This window comes from Dromaius novaehollandiae, chromosome 12 (genome assembly GCF_036370855.1).
Source record: "Dromaius novaehollandiae isolate bDroNov1 chromosome 12, bDroNov1.hap1, whole genome shotgun sequence".
Lineage (NCBI taxonomy): Eukaryota > Metazoa > Chordata > Aves > Casuariiformes > Dromaiidae > Dromaius > Dromaius novaehollandiae.
Genome location: NC_088109.1, coordinates 2,818,909 through 2,836,857, shown reverse-complemented (window position 1 = coordinate 2,836,857; position 17,949 = coordinate 2,818,909). Strand labels below are relative to the sequence as shown.

Here is a 17,949-nt window from a genome sequence, read left to right as displayed (position 1 = left end):
AAGTTGCTATTTTTTTTTTTAATAGAACTTCCAGACTGTACCAGTTTCTAAACAAAATAGCCAAATAAATTACTGACCGTGCTTCTAGACATTACCAAACCTCCCACACCATCATTTTATGACTCCTTTTTAATGTAAAGGATGTGCACAGGTGTTTATAAAGGAGGGGTGGGGAAAACACTGCCTGCTGGACTAGTCTTTTCTTAGTATTTGTCAAGATATTATTCACCTCTACCATCTGGTCCCCCCCTATAATAATAATAAAAAAAGTATTTCTGAGGTTATCAAAGGAGTGAAGGAAAGGACAAAGGAATATTTAAACTATATCCCAAGGAAGATGTTAAAGAAACATGAAGGGGAAAGATGCTGGGATAGTGTCATCTACATTCAGCTCTATCACCAAGCTGCTGTGTAACCCCTTGACTCAAACACTAACCTTTTGTACTGTTTCTTCGTCCTATCTTTTGCCTGCCTTCTTCCAATTTTTCCAGCAGGGTAGGTCTCACAATAAAAGCAAGCACCAAACCCCCAGCCAGATCCATCCTGATCCCAGTTTGATACCCCCTGCCAGTATTACAAAACAAGAGGGATAACTGGGTAGGAAAGTTTTTGAATCCACACGACAAAGCTGTGCAAGAAGTGAGGGGAAAGTAGCCCGACAGTAAGGAGAACATGCGTTTCATTAACAATTCTTGAGTACAGATATTCCTGTAGGTACCTATGGGAACACTAACAGCAACCACCAACTCGTCACCAACTAGGCTTAAAGCAGTAGGAAAAATAATTTTCAAATAAGATTTCTGTTTTGGCTAACAGAAGCATTAGCCATCAAAGGCTGAACCCCATCTATTGGGAAACAGAATAAAAGTGAGGCGTTCAGTCGGTCACAGAAATGTGGGCTGGCAGGGTCTTCAGGAATTCCTCTTCTACAACTGGTTGCACTGGGACACCTGAACACCTAAGCCTTCCACATGAGGCACTGGGTCTAACCTGTTCCTCAAAACCACCACTAAAGGTGATCACAACATCCCTAGAGTACCTTTTTCCAGTTTGTTCCATGTTTTGTCAGGCAGTCAAAATTTCTTCTTCAACCTAAATCTCACTTCTCTTTCCACTTATCCCACCTGCACAAGACACAGAAAACAACTACTTTGGTCTTCTTTATCATGATCTCCAAGGCCTGGAAAAGCATTGTTCTCCTGCATCTCTTGCACTTCAAGTCTTTTCTACTCCAAACAAACTCAGGTTTTTCCAGCTTTTCCTCTGGATTCTCCTAAGTTTATGTCCTTAAGGCTCATGCCAAAACTTAGATCAGGTAGGCCAGCAGAAGTCAAACCCAGCACGAGGAGGAATAATCAGCTCCCCAGTCTTGCCCAGGAAGCTACTTCACGCTGCAGAACGCGTGTGCCCTTCTGCTACAACAGCACTTTGTTGACTCATAGTTTGTGATCCACTACAATTTTCAATTTTTTAAGCCATTCTACTACCCAGACAGATATTTCTCTATTCTGCATTTGTACATTTGATTTCTCCTTAAGTGTAGCACTTTGTGTTTGTTTTCACTGCATTTCATTTGCTGATTGCTGATATCAGGCGCTCTGTTCAATTTTTCCTGATCATTTCGAATTTTGATAATGCTTTCCAAAGTACGTCCAACCCATCCTGGCTCAGTGTCATCTGCAAATTTTATAAGCAATGGAAGAGGGGATATGCTTAAGTTGTTAATGAAAACGTTGAACAGAACTAGGTCCAGGGCAGATCCCTGCAGGACCCCACTTGAGACGTCCTCCCCGTACGACAAAGAACCATGATAACTATTCTTTGAGAGCTGTGTGTCCAATCAAGATATCTTGAATTTCAAACTTTACAAAAAGCTGATTTTGAGTATTTGATATGCAAAGGAGCTGGAGGCCAAAGGATAATTCAGTGAATAATTTAAAGAATAAGAGTAGGTTTGAGAAAAATCACAATCTGCTTGTAGATGATTTGCCAACAGAAAGAGGAGAAAGTCACTGAATGTGTTAGCTGGTACATTTGCCCAGCAGTACTGCAAAAGGCCCACATGCAGTCACTGTATTCTTTTGATCAAACTCATGCACATGCCTCTCATTGATACGGCAATAAAAAGAACAAATGGCAAAGCAGTCACAGCAAATATCTTCTGCAGACAGTGACGCAGGGAAGAGAGCTTTCCCAGAAAGCACTTTCAGCCATAGACTCCGTCATCCAGTTCCTCCCATCCTTAATAGCCTCGCGTTCCTCTGCAGGCCGTCCCTCAATGATGCGCCATCCTATGAAGGATAGTAGAACCTTAAGGGTCTCCATATGAGGAGCCCCAAGTACATTAAAAACATGCATAAATTAAGCCTCACAAAGTCAAATCTGATCTCAGCGCATTGCCACCAAGCCATACTTCTGTCAGTGGAAGCAGAATTGGGCACCTTATGAAACAGTTGACTAGTCCACCATTTTCAGACAGTACATAGCGAAGTTCAGCAAAAAGCCAGGCAGAGAGTCTAATCTACTCTTTCCAGCAGTAAATTTTGTTGCCTTACAGTGGGGATGGAGTAGCTACTCCTAGAGATCCATATCAACTGCCCCTTGCCACTATGGGGATGGGAATGGCTCCTGGGAACGGGAACATTATCAGGTAGCTCACATACTCTGATGTCTCCTTTGATGGTGGCGGAAGCACAGCAAGCCAGGCTCTCCGGGACTGCAACACAAGCAAAATAAGCTAAAGGCAATGGCTACACATTCCTAGAGCTGTATTTTGTTAATGCCAGCAATCTACTATCCAAACTAATTACCTGCTTTGATTGGAGCCAAAACTAACTGCAAGCCTTACTCTCCCCTCTTCTTAAGCAGCCATGATTTTCTGCTCTTGTTTTACAGACTGAAACCAGATTTTTATCACACACTTGCTGATGCGCATCAGGAGCAACACAAGCCCATGGGGTTCTCCCATGTTTGCGCTCTTATCACACAGAATTAGAACTGTACTCCTCATCAAAAAGCCTGTCACAAATTTGGACTTGAAACATAATGAATTAATAAAGAAGTGAATAGGTGTCAGTTTTATTAAGCACACTACCTGGATAAATTTCACCCAGCGCAGCCACTTGTCATGTTCAGCATCTCCGGAGACCCAGCAGCTGATAATTCTTGCATGCTGCTTTGCAGCCCATTATACAGATAAGTTTTAAGATTAAACACCTTCCTCCTTGCTGACGCCTTCTCCGTTTTACAGATGCAATCTGAGTGGAGAAGCTGAAGAGATGCCATCCCCCACTGTGAAGATAAGGTTACAGAGGGTAGGTCTTGGTAAGGATTTTGCAAACTGCATGAATTATTAAAGGCCTTTATGATATAATGACAGACATATCAGGTTATTTGTTTATTCTGTGTATAATTCATGACTCTCTCGGGAGAGAGGCAGAAGTAGGATAGATTGTTGCATCTTCCTGGTCATTCCAGTAAATCCTCATCACCAGATGGAGGGCTGAACTACCCCAACAGACCATACAGCTATTCCTAACAGGATTTGCACCTTCAGCTGGGGATGGGAGAGTTTTCTTCATAGCCTGGAGAACTAGCAAAGCTGTCATTTGACTATATCAGAGACAGCTAGAACCAAAAAGTTTGGGTAATCTTTCTGTGTCTTGCCACCAAAACACTGTCATCTAAAGCATATGCAAATAGCTTTGTGCCGAGACATTAAGAGGTGCCCTGTGCTCCTGTATTGTTGCTCAGCCACAGCATAATGGCCGATTCAGGCTCCTGCAAGACTTCAGCTTTATAAATGTTTTGAATACTTCACAACAACCACCTCCTGGCAATGTAAATAGTAAGATATCATACAATACAGAACAGCTACCCTTGCTTGCGTCATTTACGTAAGAAGTCTGGTCCAGATACGAAGCAAAGCCTGATATTGAAGAGCCTTGTCCTGATGGCTGGAGTGCAGTTTTAAGTATGTACACCTCTCAGGGTGTGCTGTTTAGAGGATGTGGGAGAGTCCTTATGCTATAGTGGCCACTGGGAAATAGAGGAGGGGCCACAGCCTCAGGCAAGAAAGAGCTTCCCAAAGTGATCTTGCTTGCACAGGAATACTTGACCCAAAGATTGGATCACCGCCAGGAAGAGTCACTCTAGTATGAAGAGTTGCAGAGAAACACAAGTATGGCAAGGCTGAACGCGGCAGGCTGGGTAACCCTTACTAACCACCGGATGCTGGAGGACCACTTTCGGCATCCACCTTTCCCAGTAGGTTTCAGCTAATCAGTCCTGGACTAAGCATGCAATGGTGAATCAGATCATTAACATACAAGCTGTATTAAGGAGCCTGGTAGAGCACTAATGACTAGCTGGATCTGTGGTGGCTTTGTGTCTACAACTTCTCTCCATTACCAAGTAAAGATACCATTAAGCTCTGCCACAAAGGACCTTCTATTACAAGAGCTATTTTGGGGCCTCTATTGCCATTATTCTTCAGGCTCTAAACATGTTAATCCCAAGTCTCTTGGGATGTTCAGTCACAGAATCGTACCTGACATTCCTCAGGGGCCTTCTGAGCGTCTGTCACTAGGTGTCTGTCTAGTTAAGCCCCCCACCTTAAACAACTCCTCTCCTATTCACCCACCTGAGAGATTCCTAGCTCCTAAGAGAGAGTGTTGTAATCATTGTTATTATAAAGCACTTAGTGATGCTCACTCATTGCATCTCTCACCAGCCAAACACCCGGAACCCTGCTATTTCACATGCAGTCGCCTTCATTTCCAGAAGCTGTTCATTGTATTGCTCCTTTTCAGCAAGGAAACAAAAAAGGGGTGGGGGTGGAGAGCATTTAAAAAAATTAATTTACTGCATTTTATGCCATTACCTCACTGCTTTCTGATAAACATCTAAAAGCTGTCTGCTGCACCTTCGCTATTGTAAGGTGGCATCCAGACACACGCTGAGGTGGGGATGATGAAAGCAGGAAAGTCTTGTCCCAGTGCCACTGCATTATTCAGAGCACTGCAGTAACAGGGATGAGACTGTCAGCTTTCACAGGCCATAGGCCTCCTCCTCGCTCCTGCTCCCCAGCCAGCTGGGGAAAACTCTGCTCCCTCCACAGGGAGAGGCAAAAAGACACACAGTCTTTCAGTTGAAAAAGAACACAAGCATATAGAAATTGGGAGCACTGAACCACACTGGACGTATGCAGAAGGCACGACAGGATTTGCCATACAGGCTCAGGACATTGGTCCATCAGGATCAGCTTCCCCACCTGCAGCAGCAGCCAGCTTTCCATGCCGGAAGGGATGCACCTCCTGCCCTGGAGAACTGAGGAATGAGGGTGCTGTGCCGGAGCACCCGTAGAGTTCCCCCCACTGCAAAATATGCCACTCTGCAACAAGCTGTCTTCTCTTCAAGAGGGAACAGTCACTAGGAAATTTGACTGGAGCCTAGGCCCCGCTGCATCCCTTTCCTCACCAAATGCCCCAAGCTAATAAACCAGCAGTGAAGCAGAGCTGGGGGTGCACAATCGTAGTTACTGTCCATACTCCCTTCCCTCATTATTTCAATATCCTGGTTAAATGCAGCACAGACACTGCAGAAGTCCATCAAACAATTTCCAAGGGACCAATCAACATTAACGGACACATCCTCCTAATATGCCTGACAAAATTTTTCCCTTTTTTCAGGAAGGGAGAACTGAGCTACAGAAGTGAAACAGTATTCCCAAATCCAGCCGTAATCCTGGCCGTGCTACTCAAAGTACAACTCAGAACCTCCTGACACTAAGCTTGATGCCCACACTTCAAGGACAGCATTCGAGCACCAAAGCAGGAAAGTCACATACGTACTGATACTCCACAGTACTTCTCCAGCCCTCGCACACAATATGCACACACGTCACTGAAACCTAAGATTACAAGATATTTACAAAATAATAATCTGCTTTTATAAATAAGCATTGACATTAAAATCAAAAACCATCGGGCATCCAAAAATCCTGTGAATGTAATAGCCAGGACTCTTTTCTGTTAAAGATAAGAAAAAGAAAGCCTTTAATGTGGTCTTCTCAACGGGTCTTATGACATCATCAACCCCTTTCTATTTAGAATAATGACTTCTTCCACACGCCAAGAGATTTGAAATTACCTGTGAAATATATTTCCCTAGGCACAGGCTCAAGAAGCATGTAAATTACCCAGCTTAATGGTCTCTAGAATTCCTCTCTCAGACACACTCGCGGAATGGGAAATGTTCAGATGATGTCTCAGATACCACGCAAAGGGACAGACGTCTGAGGGATGGTCAATAGCTGCTGCTCTACGGTTCCCCCAATAGCCAGTTCCAACAGCGAGTGTTTGCCTTGAGGAGGCAACAAGCACAGGAGAGATCCAGTCCCAAATGAGTGTGCATCATCAGCCTAAAATGTAATTTTAAGAGCAGCATTTCTTGGGAAAGGTGCCTGGCCATAATTTACACAGTGCAAGTAGCCAAATGCATGTGGGCATATACTGCAGAGGGCACCCATTTCACTTCCAATATCCCAATGCTGAGGCACACCAAGCATTTGGCAGCTGGCTCCCTCACCTTCCTCTAAACCATACACAGAACGGCACTGTCCAAACTTTAACGTTCGGACTATTGCCCTGCAGGGGAGCCTTTTGGCCCACAGGGACAGCTCTCTTTATTCCAACACTAAAGAAAGGCAAAGGCATTCTTCCTGGAGCCCAAATCCTCCTAGCTACATTTCACAGTTGAATCTAAGGTTTTGTTAGCATATAGCGGGAGAAACACTCATTCCAAGACAAAGAGCACGGGTTCATTCAAAGGAACAGACGAGCAGGAATTACATGATCTGGCATCTATTTCCTGCTCCACCGCTGACATACCAGAGACCTTGAAGCCCTAGTTTCATCAGCAAAATGAGCAATGGGGTAATGCAAACACCATTACAAAGCGCACATACAAAAGCCTTAAGGAGTGGAGAGGAGAGAACAGGACAAGATGCTCATGTTGCAAAGGGCTGGGGGACAACGACAATCCAAGGGACTCTGTGAAAGAATTATCCATCGCAGGGAACAAGCCTGAGGCACAGACTGCCTGAAGATTTGCTCCTGATGCTAGCCAAGACTGACAGGCTGGTCACCTTTTAACTTGTAGTTGATAAAAAGTAGGCCAGAAGATCAATTAGGGATAAGAACAACTGGAAGATAGGCCTGGCATTGGAAAAAAATGGGCCAAATTCCTCTGGAGGGGATTTTCCCACAGCAAAGGCATAGCTCAAGGCCTTTACTGACACTCTTCCAAAGTCAGAATCTGCCCTCGCTCTCAGTCACAAGCATCTTGCTGACCCACATATTGACAGAAGCTGTGGCATCATGGCAAGATTAACACAAAAGAATTTTAACAAACAGCAATTTTCAAGCTATTTTCCTCACTTGCAAGCATGCTACCAAAAGCCAAAACCTTTCTAGACTCTGCAAAGGCATCTGTGTTCAAGACTAACTACAGGCCACAGCCAGTAACACAAGCACTCTGCTACGCATAAACTATTGGAAGGTAAATACTAAACCTGAATATCATAGCAGTAGAAAAAAATGAAGAGCAGGAATGACATTGTAAGGAATATTGTAGCCAAGCCAAGTAAGAAAAGTAGGTTAACTTTATATGAAAATTTAGACACAATGCTAAATAAGTGACTTGGAACAGCCCACGTTCGGATCACTGGATCTGGATTCCTATGTAATGCGCTTTGCCGACTTCAAAATACTTCAACAAACCACAGTTCACCCAGTATTGGAAATTGTCCACTCCAGTGCAGAGTGAACCACCTCACGGCCACCACTGATCCTACCCAATCTCAAACTCCAGGCTTTGAAGGGGAATCCTTCATCCATCCAAGTGGACACTGGCTGTTAGGTACAGAGATTTCATGTGCACATATTACACATGGCCCCAACACAGCAGGGACCTCAGGTTATGTAAAAACTGGAGCACCTCTTCTGCAGCCCACAGCAGGTCCCCTCTGAGCGCCCCACCACCACACTGGTACTCCTCTGAAGGAAGAGGTACCATCTACTAAATCTTTAATTTCTGCAGCCTCTTGGTTTTCTCTGGAAGAAACTTCATATATAAGAATACTAATGCTACCTTACAGCATCTAATAATAACTTTGAAATGGTACAAACATAGGAATTAGGTAGATTTAACTAAGAAGAAGTATTACACAAGCTACCATTAAAAAAAACCCACTATTTTTTGGACAACTGGCAAACCTACTCTTCCATCACACAGCTGTGACTCTGGGGAACATGACAGGTTCTGGCAGCCGCTTCCCCATGAGAAGGCCATGCACCCACTTACCTAAGAGTCCCCAGATAAGTGATATTTATTAAGTCGCTCTTATAAAATAAAAAAGGCTGCTTTCAGTACACATAATCACATTCATAAACTGCATGAACCAGCAATGCTTTCAGTGCAAGGCTCCACTTGGAAGGGTGTCAAAAGAGGAAGGCAGGGGGAGAGAAAGGGAAGAAAAAAAAAAAAGACAAGATTCCCACACACCAGCATCGCTACAGCCAATTCTCCATGCAGGTTCCTGGCCTCAGGGCCCCGTCTGACCTCCGACTCGATAACGCTGTATCTTCCAGAGGAAACGAGGCACAAGCAAGGCTGTCAGAACAGCACTGTATAAAAGATACTGCAGGGCTCAGAGCGGGGGAAAAAGGCATTGGCTATCTCAGCAGACACAACGGTAAAATAAGACCCTGCATCAAGATGCAGCTCTCAGACCCCTTTTGTACCTGACCAAAGACAGGTATTAGAGCTGCTTCGTCCTCCACGTGTCCGGGTGTGGAGCACGAGGGAAGGGAAGTTAAGGCTACGAGCTTCCACTTGCTGTGTCTAGGGACATGGAAGGGGTCACATCTTACAACACAGCTTCCCCAGCACCAAGCAGGTAGCAGGAGTGAGACACGGAGCTGGATAGACCCTTCCTCTAAAGGGAAAACTAGATCAAAACAAACAAGAAAACCCAAGTGATATAGAAGGGTTCAATTTAGCCTTAAGTAATGGGCAAAAAGGCAGTATTGATGTCAAAAATGCCAACAGAACGTTTTTGTGGCCAGGTCAAACAAGCAGGCAGGTACTAAATGTAGTTATTTAGAAACTGGGACTAAGGCAAGAGCAAATAGTAGGTGTGTTAGATTTATTCCTTTTCTTCACTCCATAATAAAAATCAAACGAAAAGTAACTGCAGCCACTACCATATTTAAAAATTAAAAGACAAAGGCCTTAAAGTTATCCCTAGCATAATCCCACATCTCTCGGCACAATTACATCAGGGACGAATTTGGCCCGGTATCTTCAAAATTCTTTGATGTTTCTCAGCTTTTAAATTTAATATAACTGTAGCGGAGTACAGCATGCAAGGCCGACAGCGGTGAATTCTTCTGCATCGTAATAAATCCGAGGTCAGGCAAATGGCTCAGCCACCAGCAGTCCCACAGCACAGAGCCAAGGCGGCGCATGAAAATGTGCGTCCTTGTGCACAGAGGGAGCACAGAAGGCTCATTTTGGGCCGATGCTGTTTTGCTCTGCACTCTTGAAAGTGCTGTCATTCTGTGGAAGGCAAAATAATGCCATCAGTTTGGCCACTGATTGAGAACTAGTAAGATTTCCTGGCAAACAAACAGAATAAATAAAAAAACCCAAGAGCCACCTGCAGACAGGGTACCAATTTTTCATACTCGTGTAACCCACCCTCCTTCCCAGAGCAGGCAGTGGAGGAGGCGAAACACAGGGCCCATGAAGTTGCAGCGCAAGCTTAGCTGTGGCTGGAGGCTCACCATCCTGAAGCTCTTTCAGCTTGCAGATCTTGAATAATTAACCACTGTTTCTTCCATCCTTTTTTCCCCTGCTGCTCCCCACAAGCTGCTGTAGCAGGTTTACTTTTACATGAGCAATGGGCTTCCCTTCTCCCTGCAGAGGTCCTGGAAGCACAGGAGCTCATACTCCCCATGGAAATGCACGCCCTGCATTGGTTTTTTTCCCCACCAAGCCCAGAACATGACTCTACAGTGAATGCTTAGTACTGACCTCTAAATTAAAAGACTACCTCAGACATGAGGAAATGGTACTTTGGCTCATCCTGGGTCTATGAGTTTGCTATGGAGCAATAAAAGGATGTTCAACCACTCGTCGCCCAGAATTTGACTGGATGTTCAACACCTGAGAAAGCTGCACATTAGGTGCTTCGCTTGGCTTAAGTCTGTCTGTCTCTCTCTCAGTGACCGTGTTACAGCCGCCAAAATCTCTAACTATGAAGCCCACCGTATGTCAGAAATGCAAACAAGGCACAGCATTCACCACTCTCACTGCACTGCTCTGGAGAAAACGAGCATTGGCCACAGTAAAAAGATATTATTACAGAAAGTTTAATAGATTTGAGAATTAAGATAGACAAATCTCTCTGATTCAGAGGAAATGAAATCAGTGAGAGCTTTATACATCTCTTAGACCATAAATGGCTTACACAAGACGGTCTCTTAAAAATGTTTATGCACATGCCCCTTGTTCTGGCTTCTCGTTTGGGAGATGAATGCAAATTCAGACTCTAGATACCACGGCATCATGGACTGAAGAGCACTAGATGCCCACTGGAGAAGGGACGCAACCCGACAGCAAAAGGGACTGGCAGCTTGCTATCAGTTTCAGGTCCCCGCTCCGCGACGTGCTGAAAGGCATTGGTGTTTATAAAGAGAATCATTTCCTCATTTGTCACTTCAATGGAGATAGATCCAACACTCTCTCCCAATTCTTTCCACCAATTTAACAGCTTAAGGGCTAACTTTGTTTGTGCCTGGAAAGCCGAGACGCCGGGAGGCGGCGGGGGCTCTATTTGCGAGTCAGGTACACGGGGGCAGCCGCACTGCAAGCTTGCACCGCGCCTGCCGCATCACTGATTTTTAGCTCTGAAATGGTGTCACAGCAGGGGCCACAGGCAGCCAGCGCACTTCGGACAGGACTCGGACCTTTACTGCCCTCACTTTTACTGCTGGACAACACCGACTTAACCGGGGGAACCGGAGGCTCAAAGAGCATCACTGTGAACAGACACCTGTGGTCCACGGCCAAACGCTGTGCTCACGGGGTACCAGCCCCCTCCAGAGGGCAAGGAAGCCACTGACCACACTAGTGTCCCCAAATGCCTTCAGCTCATGGATGAATGAGCTTTCATGGCAGCTGGACCAGTGCATATTGCTGGAGACAGCAGCATCCCTGCTCTAACCACTCAGGAACGGCATGCTTGCAAGCCTTTCAGCCGCTAAAAGCCACACACAGAAAAAACCCAATCATTTCTAAAGCAAACCCAAGCCTTGACTCCCCATTTGACGGCACTCAGATGAGTAAACCTCACGGAAATGAGTATATACTTTGACCTTAAGGAAACTCTCCCTGAAAATAATCATCACATGGGTAGGAGACTGCCAGTATTACGGGCATTAGATTTGCACCCTTCTCTGTCCTTGCATCTGTACTCTCCAGCCTTCTCCTCACCCTTCCCCCAAGCACAAGTTGCTTCCTAACACTACAGAGATTTTTGCTCCAGTGCACAGCATGATCTAACTAATTCGCACTTCATTGCTCTGCACACCTCATCACTTGCACGTGAAAACAGCAGCCTCTCTCCGTCCCTCCAGTCTCTCCCCATTTTTTCCTCCTCCTCCTCCATCCCCCACCTCCTACCCTTCTTAGCAAAAACTCTACTAGCAGGAAGCTGCAGTGAAGAGGCTCATATTACCGGGACTTCATTGCTTTTACAAAATTTACCAGCACGCTGCAAAGCCTCATAAATAATTCAAGATAGACAACCTTTGTCAGGTAAATGAACGTGCCTTTTGTAATCCATCACTCGGAGTTTTCTATTACAGTGATACACATACTCACTAGTTGGCACAATTAGTATCGATTCATGAATTCCCCAGGTGTCAGCAAGGGAGGGCACAGCAGAACAGCCTCTGACCCCAGCAGTACCCATGGGGATCCAAGAAGCAGCCCGCTGGCTTCAGCGGATTCGTAACCCGGTGTTGCAAACGCAACTGCAGCCTCGTCCATGGGAAGAGCAGCTCCATTCCCACCCTTAATGGGCAGTGAAAGAAAGATCATGGCATTGGCGTGTGCGGGGGTTATTTTCATGAAATACCTTCCCCCTTTCACTGTAAGGATTTCAGAGACCTTTACACAAATGAGAGCTAAAAATCATGTTGCATCCCCTACTTCTTGGGTTTAACTCCATTCGCTTCGCTGGTGTTCCTGCACAAAGGCACTTGGCTCATTACATATACACAAACTCAACTCCTGCTTTGGCAACTGTGCCCAAGGCTTTATCATCATCAGAGCTATTGCACTAAGTGTTTGATATCCCTGCTTAGCACCCGATCTGACAATCTGCTTGCTATCAGCAGCTACCTCTGCTGGGGCTCCCAGCCTCAACCAGAAGTGGGGACAGTGAGAGGATGAGACCTGATCCTGGCTCCCCTGAGTGGGGGTCTCGGGTGATCCTGGGAGAAGACGTGCTACACAGCTGCTCTCGTGCCATCACAGCCCGACTGAGAAGCAGCCTCTGAAAAGGCGGCATGGCAGCCTCACCACCGGCAGGAATAACGACTTTGCATAGAGTTAATGAATAGATACGGAAACCACAGACCGTGCAACCTTCATCTGACCTGACTTCCATTCAGATCCTCGCGTCTCCTGCCCTGCAGCCCCTTCACCCGTAACAAGCTGATCTGGCTAAACATACTGATCACTCGGGCATGAGTCAACGTGAGAAACACTCTGCTTTACAGCCAAAGAATCAATCCTTTGCTCTGGGTAAACACCCTTTATTTTTATGTAATTTCCAGTCTCAAATGATATTTATGACCAAAAGATGATGTGAGAGAACTGACAGATTTGTAGGACTGCTGTCAACGTGCTGAAGAAAACTCACGTGCATGCTCTGAAAGATCAAATGATTGAGCCTAGAGAAAACCGTGCCAACAGCTTGTTGATACAAACCAACTCTCCAGTAACAACAGTCTGTGCAACCGCATTCCCCATGCAATAATAAACTTCAGAATAAAGACTGGATTACAGGAACAGCTCTTAAACAAAGTGCTACCAACACCCAAGAGAGGAAAAAATAATAATTTTGCTAACGAAACACACTTTGCTTTCAAGAGGCTCCTGGAAAAGTAAATATCCAAATGTTCAGATAGTGTCCTTTCTTGCTGAATATTTCACTCAAGTATTTTGCTTGGTAATGACTTTTTCTTTTATTTCACCCCACTTGAATATTTCATCAACTGAAAAAAGTATTGTCTAAATTTCACAGTTTATTGCACATGTACAATGTTATGGTGTGCAGATGCCCCAGCACTTAAGCCCTCAAGAGCTTTCCTGCTGGCTTTTGAAGCCAAACACCAGGAAGCTTGCCCAAGGATAAACTCCTACATTTCCATTTAGACTGTGTAACCACCTTCAGCTTTTAAGGGGCTGTTGCACACATGCACATACCACACACACACACACAGTTTATTTGGAATGAAACTTCTCAACTAGGCCTGTTCAACACCAGGCATGAGCCCATTTTCACTCAGGTCTTCATGCAGAAGCCTTACTGATTTTGGTGGGAACCCCCAGGCTCTCCTAACAGAATTTAAATTAACAATTTTTCAATGCATACAGTTGAAACACTCAAACTCCTGCAGCCACAGTCCTGAAGGAGATCATTGCAGACACGGAATAGGCTTGATGTGTTACAAAGATAGGCAAGAAATCTCTCTCAAAGCAAAACCCCTCTCTCTGTAATGCTTAGCAGTATAGAGGAAACAAGTTTCCTGCTCTCCTGCCCCAGAGAAGAAGTTATTGTGATAAGGCACTGAGCACAAAAGTGGGAAGAACAGAAACAGGGAAAATGCAGGAGAACCTTGAAGACTATTGAAATAAGTTATCAGGCCTTATTAACCAGTGATGCCAAGGAATAAGCTTAATAGTCATGCCAGGTTAGTGACAATGTGCACCCTGACACACTGTGCTGTAGCTGTCCACTGCCCCCCCCGGAAGCTGTCCCTGTCCCTGCTCTGCAGACCCTTGCAGAAGATGTTCAACCTACGGTCATGCTCCCTTCCCTGCTTTCAACCAGGTGCTCATATACAACTGCCCTGATGGGAGACCTGAGCAGGAAACATTCAGGAACGATAACAGGAAGAGGAAAAGAGAAAAAGTTTTAAATGCCAAAGAAATACTACAAACCACTTGTAAAAGCATTTGGTCCCAAGCCTGCTGCAGTTCAGCTGCCTCTGGGCAGTTTGGGGGCCCCGAGCACCAGGACGCAGCTCGTGCGGCAGGGACGCTGGGTGTCCGTGCCTCCGCGGGGTACAACCGCTTGCAGAGGCTGCTTAGCTCTCGCAGAGAAGGCGCGATGTTGTACATCGGTCACTCACGGGGCAGATCCCCTCCCAGCAAGCCGTCTCTCTGCTCCCTGGAGTGTAGCTGAGCGCAAGCAGGGCCATCTCCCAACTCCCCCTCTGCTCCTTCCCAGGCAAGTTTCTCTGCCAAGCATCAAAGCCATAATTACGGGAGAGTTTCTAACTGCACAGCAGTAGAAGAGGAGAAGAGGCTTCCTCTACACGGTATCCCGCAAACCTAACAATGTCCAGTCCTAATACAGTTATTTATTTCAAAGCCCTGGTAGCCCAGCTGATGTGCCATCGCTGCCAGCATCATTAACCTCATGTGGGGGTGAAATGACTGAAGCAGAAATCAAAACGTACTGAAAGGAAGCAGTTATTTCGGTAGTGACAACCTCAAGCCCACCCTTCAGTGGCGATGGGCCCCATTAGGCCTAACTGCTCTTGGCGGCAGCCTTCGCCACCCAGTATCTCTGCTGGGAGCACTGGCAACGCCTCAAGCCTGCTGCCAAAGACGACCGTCTGCATCTGATGGTTGCTAAAGCTCACGTCGGAGAGCCGGGACCAGACGCTGGTCCCCAGGCCGGTGCTCCACCCGACACAGCCCCTTCTCCTCTCGCCGGCCGGAGACGCATCGCGGAGCGGCGCGGGAGCCAGGCCTCACCGCGGCACACGCAGCGACCCTGCGCACACCTGCCTCCTCACACAAAGCAAATGGCTGGCCACCCTCTAGCAGATGGCAATTCCCTTTCAAGTCCAAGTGACAAAAAGCCTTTCTGCAAAGTGAGGAGGGGGGCTGCTGTGCTCCCAGGCGGCAGCGCTGCCGGCACTCACGTGCCCGCAATTCCCATCAGCGGGAGGCAACGGCAATACAGGTGCAGGGCTCCGCTGATGGACCACACTTTCAATCATCTAATACCTAATCTCGCAGAGATTCAAGCAGAGGTTGTCACTATGCTGCCACAGGAATCCTTCCGCAGAGTATTTACAAGAAAAATTAACAGCGACCAACAGTCTTTTTCCCCCAGAGCCATTAATCCCATCAACCACAGGTGCATGTTCTCATACACAACCATTCCCAAAAACAGCCTCGTCAGTCGATGGCCACCACCTAACATGCCCGCCCAAATGGGTTCACTCCAGTCTGGGATTTTGCTTATTAAATCGCAACGAGAAATTCCCCTTTGGACAACTGGCTGAGCCAAGCCTTCCTTAGCTCAGCGTAAGATGATTAAAACCATGCTACCCGGGAGGAAAGAGAGATAATGTGGAGCACCAGTGATTTATCGGGGACAGAACCAAGAATCAACACATACAGCCACTGCTGACAATTAATATCACTGGGGAAGGAAAAAAAAAAAAAAAAAAAAAGGGGGGGTTGTTCTTTTCTTTTTTCTTTTTTCCCTTCCCCTTCCTCGAGCAAAATATCCTAATCATTCAGTCTGCTGCCTGTCAGAACGAAACAGGTCTGGGGCTGCTTAAAAAAGCAGCCTCATTTTGGAGAGTCCTATAGTGAAAAACGACTTAAGTGACTCACAGCAAAAACCTCCAAAGATAAACAAGGTTTCTAATCAAAACGCCGTATTATTCCCTGTTGATAACAAGGACGCGTTGTCCAAAGTAGAAGAAAATTGGCTCCTAACGAGACGAATTTAGCAGCCCATTTCATCAGCTCAACTCAGCTTCTGACCAACAAACCCTCCAAAAGGATTTCAGGTTTATCCAGTATCTTTAGGAAGCAAGAAGGGTGCAACTAGGAAGCTGCTCAGAGGGGAACAGTCAACGAAAGGATGTTGTTCAGGTGTGGGTGCCAGCTACCATCGCACTTTCTACGCCCATCAAATATTTTTTTCCTGAGAAACACTCGGCGAAGCCCCGGGGGACGCTGCGCAGGGCATTGCAGCCCACATGTTACAGGCATTAACCTACTGCCCAGCAGCTGTGCATCATCATCAAATACCCATTCATGACTCTTCTTTTTTTCTGGGTTCACAAAACAGGTCATAATGGGAATAAAACAAGCCAAAAGATACGGGGCCAGGCTGAGGTCTTGTGTCCCTTCCACGTCTCTTCACACGCAAAGCCAGCCAGCTTTACTGCCTGTCCTCTGTCACCAGAAGCATCCACACAAAATTTGTGTCCTTTTTAGGGCCATTCCTTCATATTTTTAAGACATTACAAACAGCACATCTTTGCCATTGGGCTCAGCTTTATGCATCCTGCCTCTCTCAGTTCAGGATCAGGCCCATTCTGGTAACGCCACAGACCTCAGGAGAGCAAAGAGCTAACAAAATCTATCATAACAAACCGCTTTGCAAGAAATGTATGTTATCTGGAATAAAACTGCTTTGGCTAAGAAGTTGGCACTGTTAATGAGAACAATATGGAAAATAATCAGTGTGGGTGAAGGGAAAGTCAATTCATCAGTTACATGTCTCTTAAAATATGCTCCTGGTATAAAAGCCTTCTTTAAAAACTTCCTACAGTCAGAAAGAAAACAATTCTGATTTCTATACTTGTATCTAGACAGGATTTATTCTATAATATGATTTTGTGCTCAGAATCAAAGAGGAAAAAGCAACAACTTACAGCCTCCAAAAAAGCTGTTGAAACATCAAAAACATCCCAAACTTAATCTGTGCTATTAGTTCTTCACCACACTCATAATCCCATTTACTCCTATAGGAATTCTCATATTAGTAAAGATTATTCCTGTGAGTAAAGCTAGAAGATCAGGCCATAAGGATGTGCTACTTGGACAAGTACTCGTACATTCCCTTTCTTTTCCTCCCCCTGTAGGTAGACATTTCTCACGGTCCTAGGCTGAAGAATTTCTGTATTTACTTGACAGCAAGAAAAAAAAATCCCATCAGTTCGCAAAGGTCAAAGATATTAAAAATACAGATACCAGACCCAAAAGAATTCAGAAAGAATCTCTACGCATCAGAGGTATTTCTGAATAAATGAAGAGTGCAAACAAGCATGCCCTCAGTGAAGCCGGATATTAACACGGTAAACCACAGCTTTTCCAAGTAAACAACGCTATTTCTCCTCCTTCTTTTCAGGAGGCCAAATATATGCCTCTAAAAATGTACTTAGAGATCAAAAAGCTAAAAAGATTTCAAAAATACTTCATATCTATATAAAGATAAGCATGTTTCTATTCTTGAGGAAATCAAAGATGACAAGAAAATTGTGACATAAAGCAGCCCATATCCACTGGGGCAGCACAAAGTTAAGGGCGACACTGCTATTATTAACTCCATGTCATTGAAATCTTTCCCCACCTTCAGAAAGGCAGCCTGTAAGGACACTGTGTCAGCCCATACTCTGAATTGTCTGGATTTTTTTCAGTTTTGTGTCAACAAACCTCAGCATTTCATAACGTAGGTGACAGCCTCTTAAAATACATCTCGGCAAGATTTAGCACGGATTTGCGGAGGGGAACAAGGCTTCAGGGTTATCACAGCATAAAAAAACCCAAACCTGCCAG

The 17,949-nt window shown here is 45.4% G+C and overlaps 1 protein-coding gene across 1 annotated transcript in view; it reads right to left on the bottom strand.

The window, feature by feature from the left end:
- Window positions 1–17,949, bottom strand: part of CACNA2D2 (calcium voltage-gated channel auxiliary subunit alpha2delta 2) — a 252,613-nt gene that overhangs the window by 233,587 nt on the left and 1,077 nt on the right. The window lies entirely within an intron of this gene.